Source organism: Patagioenas fasciata, chromosome 3, assembly GCF_037038585.1.
Source record: "Patagioenas fasciata isolate bPatFas1 chromosome 3, bPatFas1.hap1, whole genome shotgun sequence".
In the NCBI taxonomy this organism is placed as follows: domain Eukaryota; kingdom Metazoa; phylum Chordata; class Aves; order Columbiformes; family Columbidae; genus Patagioenas; species Patagioenas fasciata.
Window position 1 is genome coordinate 7,612,889 of NC_092522.1, and position 10,319 is coordinate 7,623,207.

The following is a 10,319-nucleotide window of genomic DNA, read 5'->3' on the forward strand; positions in this document are numbered from 1 at the left end:
TGGGATATTGTTGTACACATACTTTCAGATGATAAGCGTTGCCAGAGAGAATTTATGTTTCCCCTCCTTGCCTTGGGATAAACATGGTAACATTATTATCAGCAATAACAATTTATATTGCTATATAAACTGTCTGGAGTACCCACTCAGTCAAGCCAGAAAGCCCACGCTGCAGCAGAGCTCCTTTCGTGCCAGGAATGTGCAACCTGAACAGGGAAGACAGGTAAAAGAACATGGGAAGAAAGAAGGGAAAGGAGACACACAAAGTCACACAAGTAGTCGATGAGCACCTAAAAACACAGGTTTTATGAACAGAGATTTTAGGAACCATGTGCTCATAGCCCAACATCAAGGTCACACAGACCTGATGGAAAGGGCAGAGCCAGAGCTCAGTGTATGTCATGTTAGAAAACCAAGGAACAGCCCCCTGCATCCCCCTATCTAATCCTTCCACTGCTTAAAAAGAAGCAAAAGACTATGAATATAATGTTATGCATATGTTTTATCTCGTGTACCTGCCCAATCTGGCATGCCACGGAGAAATAGGCCCTGCCTCTAAACAAAAGCCAACCTGCTCATGTATGAAATTGAGTCTAGTAAATCAATAAAGTCCTGAAATTTAAGTCGGTGCAATTTTAAGGTGTATTTACCATTCAAAGGCTGAAATAAAACACCTCATAACAGTGTTTAGTCAGAAGGCACATTGCTAATCCCACATGGAAAAGCAGCGGTAATCAGTCTGTTCCTGCACACTGACAGCAAATGAGAAGCCCTGGACAGTAAAGGCTAAATCCAGATCACAGTTTTCAGCCATTAGGTTTGTAATGTAGCCCTAAATCAGCTGTCAACTAATACGAGTCCCAAAAGACATCCCTTTGACTAAGGGTATCTTGCTTGGTCACGTCACCATGGACATCTTCCAACTGTCCACCCACCACCAAGCAGATGCAAAGCTGGCGTTCATCTCACTGAGGAAAGGCATCCTCCTAAAGGCAGGGCAGTAAGCACTTGCCATTAGAGAGGAGTAGCTGTATCCATTGCAGTGGTTTCACACAGCCTTACGTCTTCCAGGGAACCATCTTACTTCCCACTTTCTCTCTGAAGCTGTTTAGATGAGGCCTCTAACACAAAAGCAAACTCCACACTTTGGGGCTCTCTTTTGTTCTGCTTTGTCTTTTCTCAGAAGCTCCCCTCCAAGGAATGAGTTCTGCCTCTTTAATCTCCCCATTTTCACATCCCATTGGCTGGAAAGGTCAAAACCACAGGCACATTTACCAAGGCTTCTTCCTTCAGAAGCCGGGTAATACCTTTCACAAGATTGTTTTTGCTTCTCTCAAGAGATATTCACCAGAGGTTAGTGCACTTTTTTTTTCTTTGGAGATGATTGCTATCAGCACTGGAAGAGCTTCCCAAGATTGCTAAAAGGAAACGTCATATCACGGTATCTAATTTCCAAAGCAATGGTACAAAACAACCTTTCTGCATGCGACCCCAGAGCAGTGCTCAGGAGCTCTGTATCACTTTCCATCATGGGAAGTTTTGAGTATTATTACAAATTCAAACTCTTCTCAAGGAGCGCTATTTGAGTAATTAAGAACCAGATGTAGGTTTGCTGCTTTCAGGATGATTGCAATTGAAGACACATAAATGGCAGGCCAGCTGTCAGAAGACGAGCGAGCTTTCCAGGGTGACGGGCACGGATAATGGCAAATGCTGCTGCTGCTCACCCCTACGTCCTTATCCCCAGCATTGCTTCAGCTGAGCTATACTTTCCACTGAGCATTTATAAAAGATGTATGGAGTCATTTTTCAAGAGCCATGCACACGAAGATTGCTTTTCTTGAAGATTAAAGAACAGAAGGACTAAAAGCAGGCTTGGACTTTCATTATAATCAGCCCTCTGCCTTGCAAGGAGTCTCCTGTATGAGAGTCCAGCAGAGCTCAAGGACACTGAGATTTTCCCCTCTATTTTAGGGGGCCTTTCCCTGTCTCAGAAATCCCAGCCTAATGACAAGTTACCGGAGTGAAAAATAGCTGTTGCTTTTAAAAAAAAGAAAAATAAAAAGAAAAAAAAAAATCTCTGCGGCCTTTGCTATAGTTCAATGTATTCCTTTTAGACACATTTAAACAAATTATTCTGAAGAAGAGGTAAAAACCAAAGAAGCAGATTCATAAAACTTTACAAGACTTCATTGCTAGGAACTGATGCTAATCCCTTGAGAGGCAGCAGGACTACATAAAGCGCCCTGTACAGAACAAACCTTTAAGACACTCTACCATATTATGAGTGCACAAATATGAACCTTATGTCTTTCCCACTAGAAAATATTACACATGAGAAACAAAAATAAAAGCCCTCAAATTTAGGCGAAATCCTGACCACTCCATCTGTATCCCTGGAACTTACCATGGTCTTGTCTTAATTCTGCTCTCAGGCAAGCCTATCTAGAAAAGCCCAGTCTCAATTTACCAGGTTCTTTCTTTGCCTTTTGCAGTAAAACATGAGCATCCCTCTGCTTGTTAACTAACAATAACACCTGATGGTCCCTGATCCTTGCAGAGGCAAGTCACCTTAGTTACACTCTCCTTACGTCAAAAGCAAACAGCACAAACACTTTATTCACTAGTATATCCCATAAAACTGTATTCTACAGAGTAGAGGAGACTTTTTTCAGAGCCCTTGCATGATGCTGTTGTTGCCTTAAGCTCTTCTAACATTCCACATTTCTAGAAAACCATTAGTAAAATGACCTTCCAAAATTTCCGTCAGCCTGTGCAGGCATTCATGTTTGCAAATGATAAAGATCTCATGTCTGCAAAGCACGGGATTAATGCCGCCGCCCCGTAGCCCTATCATCAAGCTGGCATCCCTATACTTTCATTACCGTTTCCTGGCAACAAAGCGCCGAGGCACTTCTATGAATGCTAACAATCCGTATTCATCCCGCCGGCAGACCTTTCCAGAGAGCCCTGCTGAAATGAATGAGCGGATCAGCGGTATCAGCTCCTGCCATACCAGACTCAAACACAAAATCTTCTCTTTTTTTCTTTCTGCACAGAGAAAGCACTATTAATGTGACTTTTTTATCTAAAAATCGCTTCTATTTTTCTTTCTAGGGATTTCTTTTTGGAGTCATCCCATATTATTTCACCCCAAACACATAACAATCCCAGTTCTGTTCATATTGCATAGGACAAGCCTGTTTTTATCAGGAAGTTTGGCTTTATCAGCTGGGTGGTTTGATGGTTGGGGTAATTTTTTTACAGTTTGCAGGATCAATGTGTGGCAATGTGACAAATCTACTGTTGGGCACGTAACAGGTCTTTATTTTAAAAAGGAAAATAATTGGCATTTCCGTTTTTAAACAGAGATGAAGGGAAAAGGAAGGAAAGGGGAGGGTAAAAGGAAGGGAAGGGGAAGGGAAAAGGAAGGGAAAGGCAAGGCAAGGCAAGGCAAGAGAGGTTTTGAAATATATGGAAAGAGAAAGGAAAAGAGAATTATTCCCTGTTCTTGGTTATGGAGAACTTCCACCAGGATTCTGATAACAGGAAGCTTCTCTCTTTCATTTCCATTATGGTGGTTATATTAGATTATGCAGGGCATCTGCAGTCCTCTGATGAACATCTCATTTCACACTCACTCCTCACAACTTCCCTCCTCAGCCCTGGTAAGGCTTTAGTTAATGTTGTGGTGTTCTAACAAATGAACAGACCCTTACACAGTGTGCCTGCCTTGCCCAAGGGCTTGCTCATGCTGAAATGCTGTCAGCTCCACAGCATACAAAGAAGATACATTTCCTGGTCTCATCATCAAGAAAAACCACTTTATTTACAAATAATTAATACATGTGGTTGTACTGGTGTTGTCAATATTCTTAATACTTAAGTGTCTTAAGGCAAAGTTTGTTTGACTTGAAAAAGGTCTGAGCGTACCCTGGAACAGTTAATTTTCTGTGCTTTTCCCTCTGGCAGCTGGCTCTGGTTTGAAGTCAGAGTAAAGAAACCTTGTCATTAACATAGCTCTATGACTGCCTGCATAGTGAGTTTTCCCCCCTCAATGATTGTTTTCTTGGAGAAAACTAAGTAGTGAGAAAGTGAGTAATGTGTTTCAATCACACTTAGCAGATCTAAAGGGTTAGCTGCCCCTTTTTGTAATATACAGCTGTGGCTGTGTTAGCCTAAAATGAGTTTAAGATGGATTCCCTGCAGAAATGGTTCATGGCATATCATCTGGCTGCTGAGCAGTATTTCTTAGGGTGACAGCATCCCCAGCCGACTCACTCAAAGGCTGTGATTGTCGAACAAAATCAGCACGGGGATGTTCCCTGTGTATAAGCAGATGTCCCACAAAAACAAATAACATTTCTGAAGGACTCACTGGAGAAGGGAAAGACAACCCTGATGTATGAGCCTGACACAACCCACCGCTGTGGACATTTATACACACGTGTGGTCTCAGTACACAGGGGCAAGGCACCGTGACGGCCAAAATGGACCAGGGAAAGTCATACAGGGTGCAGAGATGTGAGCACCAAGCACAATAAACAATTGATCTTCTCCTCATTGATAGACCCACTTAAGCTAAAGGACAGGTTACTCCCTCCTCAGGGTATGGATTTCTTCCTTCAACTGTCACCCGAAACTGAGAGTTCAAAGTTTGCTGAGGTCCAAAGGGGCAATGTCAGTCCCAAGCCTTGTTCCTGCTCAGCTATAACAAGCAGGCATGGATGCAGCATGATAAAGTCCAAATGCAACCCATTAGCTGACTCTCCCTCAGACACGGGTCTAGGTGTCAGTTCCCCCTCACGGGTCCTGTTTTCAGGAGATTAGAGGCCAGTTTGCCAGAGCTGCAAAGCTTCAGGCTGTACCTCACAGGGACGTCTGCAGATCAGAGCTGCTGCTTGGACACAGACCCAAATCCAGTATAAGAGAATAGGATCAGAAATAGGTTTGTACCTTTATTTGATATTAATAATATTGCATGGAGCAGACTACTGAGATTTCATCTCTGTCACAGAAAATGCATTTGAATTTTGGTTTGTTGTTACTTGTGAATGGTTAACACCGCCTTATTCTTAATGCAGTGTTGGGAAGGGGTAAATACTCACAGTGACCGATAAACTAGTTAAAACGTAGACCAAAAAGCCTCAAAGCCTAAAAATATTTTACATTCAGCAAACAGAAAGAGACTACACATTCTCTTTTATTGTTTAGTTGAGATTCTGTATAATTTGGAAAAGGTAGTATTGGATTTCTAGCACTCTAGTGCAGGTTTAGGAGAGTGGAGTCTAGAAGGCAGCGCTGTATTTTGGGGCAATGCTACCCAACATGTGCATCTTCACTGACAAACTCATACAAGCTGGCTCTGCCCTCCTGGTCCTGTCCTGTGCTCTTGGATGGAGGAGATCCGGGAAGATCACTTTTCTCATCTGTTTTATGACTTCTCCACACCTTCTTAGATGGTTTCCATACCTACCTGAATCAAGCAGAGGAGTGAAGAGCAGTGAAATGCTGCCATCCAAGTACCTGAGATCACCAACAGTTTTGCAGAAGTCATCCTTCTGTGCTTTTGTCACCCTGATGTTATTGCTTCATGAACTTGCTAAACTACTGTCCGAGCAGAAATGTCTCCCTGTGCTGGAAATCACACCTTTGGCAGCAATGTAGACTTACCTTCGGATAGCAACCACAAGATCACATCTGCACATTTATCTGGAAATTACTAACCTCAAAGTAATGAAGTTGTATCAGTTGAATGGGATTCTCCAGGATAAACTATCACACAGATTTAAGGAGGCAGAAGGAGGAGTATGGGCAGACTTCATAGTTCCTCTGTCTTGCAAGAAAAGAACAAAACTCCTTTTTAAATAAATTTTTTCAGTGCTTGAAAATATCCAAGTGTTTTATCCATTTTATAAATAACAAAACCTTTTATAAAAAATTACTGTAATTTATAAAAATACTCTTAAACAGAAGTTTTTTTGTCACCACTACTTTTCTCTTGAAAAATTACAACCAGTTGTATGTGAAATAATTACCTTTCAGGCTGAAAACAGGAAATTTCTATTTGATTTAGGATGCTGACTGCTTAATATTGTATAGACTTACTTTGCAACTAGAAGTGTGGTGGAAAGGATTGTCTTAATCCACCTGTGCACTTAATTTTAAGCCAACAGATTCATACATTCATATATCCAAGCACCTGTTCTCATTTCACTCTCCGGAGGTGGGAAATTTATTCATGCGGAGGTAAGATCTCATCTCACAGAGCCAAGATTTATTTTTATGTTACCAAAGGCAAGATGGTGTAAATCATTCTCTGAACTGAGTCTTTCAGAAAGCCAACACCCACAGAGCTGATCCGTGGTGGAATTCTGATGGCAAGGAGATTGAAGCCACGTTTGATGTTGCTTTTGACCTACACTATTTGTTGATGTAAGGGTTTTTTTAAGGGGATGGCACAGGAGAACCCAAATGCTTGGAAGGGGCTCTGTTACACTGTGGCTAAATGAGAAATAAGCACTGACAGGCTCTCCGGCTCCCAGCACGGCTGCAAACATAAGGTAGCACAACACAGACGGTCCTTTCCACAGCCAGCCAAGCTTTAGGAGTGCTAAAAGAATTTATGGCCAGCTCGAGTCTACCAGATATGGCAAATTTACAGTGAACTCAAGCACCAGAGATGGTATGATTTACCATCAGCTCCCCAGTGTCTGCTGTGACTGAGAACTAAATGATTTAAAACAATAAATGTTTGAGGGAATGAGACAATCAAAATAACTCATGAGCTATATTAGTATCCATACAGCACAAGCCCAGGCAGAACTCGCTAGAGGGGCTTCCTACTGCTGTTTGCTCAAACTGCAGTAGTTATTAACCATAAGACTAGTAATAAACAAGGTTATTTATGGCTTCATAGCTTGATGCTAGCATGGGTCTCGGCAATTTCAAGATTGAGCTGGCTTGAGAAGGAAGCATTTGGAAAGCTAAGAGGTTTTTAGAGGACCTTATCGTTCATGGAGCCCCACACTTGATGCTGATGGCAAGGTGCCAGTAAGCGCTGTGGGAACCCTCAGCTGAGGAGACCTCACTCCACATAGAATCACAGAATAGTTTGGGTTAGAAGGGACTTCCAAAGGTCATCTAGTGCAACCCCCCTGCCATGAGCAGGGACATCTTCACCAGATCAGGTTGCTCAGAGCCCTGTCCAGCCTGGGCTGGGATGTCTCCAGGGATGAGGAGACACCTCTCTGGGTGACATGGCTGCGGTGGTTCACACTTCCCCTGGTTGGTGAGGCTCTCTTGACTAAATTACATTGTCTACCTGAAAGGTCTGCCAAACAGTGTATTTAATAATTGAAAGTATAAACTGCCAAAAAAAAATGTTAGATGAATGTGTGGTTGTTCTTTTCTTCTAGATCAAGTAGTAATACACTCAAGCATCTTTTTAAGAGATTATGAAACAGCCTTATTAAAGGAACTGCAGTACACTTTTCATCTTCTACATGGTGTTTTTGCTTGCCTCGCTCCCTACCAACGGGTGTTTTATGGTCCCCAAAGGTGGTCAGCCGGCTCCTCTTCCCAAGTGGTTACAGTTAGTTCCGGCGCTTCAAATTATGCTTTTCCAAGTGCTTTGACACACATTTGCCAATACTGACTTTCTCCTGCCATCACGTTGTCCATCCACTTTGCTTTGTTAGTTTGCAGAGATCAGGTATCCTCAGCCTGTGAACAATAATCTGTAAATCACTGTGGCCTCCTCAGCTCCTGGCAGTTCACACTGGGGGATGCCAGTCAGCACAGCTGCCCAGCAACCACTGATTTATAGGACCCAATTCCTTCTATTCTGCACCTTCCAATTGAATATAGATCCCTAAGTTGTTCACCCTTCAAAGAACCTTTTCTGTCTTAAATGTCAGGTGTCACGTATATCGACTTTGCGAGTGCTCACAGTACCACTGTTTGCACTTGCGAGGGAATTTTCTGATTTCCCATAATTCTGTTCACTGTCTCTGTCCCTGTTCCAATGGTTAGTGGTGTGTTGTGTTATCATACTCCTTGATGCAGCAGAACACAAAGACTCCAAACAAAGTATCATAGACAAATCCAGCCATGTCACAAAGTATTCACATACATTTCTTTCTAGCATGATAACATACACATAGGTGAGATGAAAGTATTTCTATACTGATAAATTAAAGTAACTTATTCCACAGTCTTCATATAGGAAGGTAACAACTGTGAAATGTGTAAAGCATAGTTATGTGTATGTGGACACAATCAAAGCTGTGAGGATTGGATGATGATGTGCAGCTTCCACTATGTGCAGCTCTTGGCTCTTGTTCTGCTTTAGTTTAGAGAATTGCACTGAATTTAGAAAAGGAAGACAAAGAAAAAAAAAAAAAGAAACAAAAATACTTTTATTACAGGTTTCATAACAAACAACAGCAATAATAATGAAATGCTAGGTGACCTCGACCTTGACCAGGAAGGGGGGGAAGAGCAGTAGCTACAAAGATATTTTCAAGAACCCTCAGCTCTCTGCTTTGCTTCTTCAACACTGTTAGACAGTCTCTGAGGAAGCAGCTACCTGTGGAAACTGGAACCATGTTGTTGATGTATTGTAACGGCTTACTAAGTTGCTACAGGCATTTTTTCTGAGAAACTTGAAATATTTTTTACAATACTTCAAGCTTTCAAAGACTTTTAAACAAATGACTGTTGTATTGAGCATGAGAGCACTGTAGCTCTCTGTTTGGGGATTAAGAAAACAAAACTAATCCAAATAAACCTTGGGGAGAAGGAGAGGAAGCCAACCTGAGGAATGAATGTCACTTCTATCGAACTGGCAGGCAGACTGTGAAATCCCACCTGAGGAGCAAGAAAGACACAGCTTTTCTGCTTTATTGCATTCAAATTCCGCAAGAATAAATCAGCTGCGCTTAAAATGACTTTGAGCAAGCACTAGTGTGGCACGATGCACTGGAAGAATTATAGAAGCCATGAATTCATCCTTACTTTGTGTCAGATTGAGTTTTTCCTGTGTTTGTTTTCTTTAGAGTGTCTTCTCTATGAACCATTTAAGGATTTTATTTCAAAAGTCATCTATAATATGTCAGTAACTTTGATTCCACAAGACAAATTCCCTTAGCTATGTTGACTAAATAAGAAGTAGTTTTGAACATTGTTACTGTATTACAAAGTTACATGGACTATACTGGTGATGAACGCATAAAATAGCAGTCAGCCTTTTTTGAAATATCATGGTTTAGTGTATACTTGGATTTCAAAGTTATGCTTTGGCTTAACAACTACTTCTAAGACAATAAACAAAAGAAACAAGAAAAATAAAAAGGATGTGAAAACTTGACCAAACTGTACACATCACGTATTGAATTGGCAGCATGTATGCATTGCATATGGCACTGTACCAGCACGCTATTTCCCATACAATGCAATGCTATAAACAACTGAAGCACACACTGTTCTCTTCAACCACTAGGTAACATCTCAATCATTGGCGCTCTTTTTTAATTTGCTTTTATATTCAACTAATTGTGATCCATGTTGTTCTTTACAGGCTTCCTAAATACCACATTTCGTTTTACTCAAGTGAACTCTACTATCTGGAAGTAATGGGTTTTTTGTCTGAAATGTAACTGAACCAAGAACTCTCTACCTAAAGTTCCTGCCTCTTCACAAAGGGATGGCCTGTCCAAACATAATTTGTAGTTTAACTGAGAGCTATCTTATTGATTATATTCCCCCCTGTCACAAGAACTTCTTTTTAATATGTAACCAGGTCAAACCTTTGCAACTTAAAATTGTTTCTGTAAAGGCCTGCATAATTATTCATAGAAATGAAGGTATGCAGCCTGCAAAATTATTTCAAAAATTCAAAGGCTGCAGCCTCAATCTCTACTTTGTTTATTTATCCTGAGCAACCACTACCGCTGGGATTTTCAAAGTACCTTCAAGAAATTACATGCTCAAATACATTGCCTTTTTTCATATGAAAAAAAAAAAAAGAAAAAGTTAGATAATGAATGTCTACAGGCATTTTTGAGTTACCTCTTCTCTTAAAGAACTATAGAATGGTTTGGGTTGGAAGGGACCCTCACAGTTCATCCAGTGCCACCCCTGCCATGAGCAGGGACATCTTCACCAGATCAGGTTGCTCAGAGCCCCGTCCAGCCTGGCCTGGGGTGTCTCCAGGGATGGGGCATCCACCACCTCTCTGGGCAACCTGGGCCAGTGTTTCACCACCCTCACTGTGAAAAATTTCTTCCTCCTGTCTAGCCTGAATCTCCCCTCCTTTA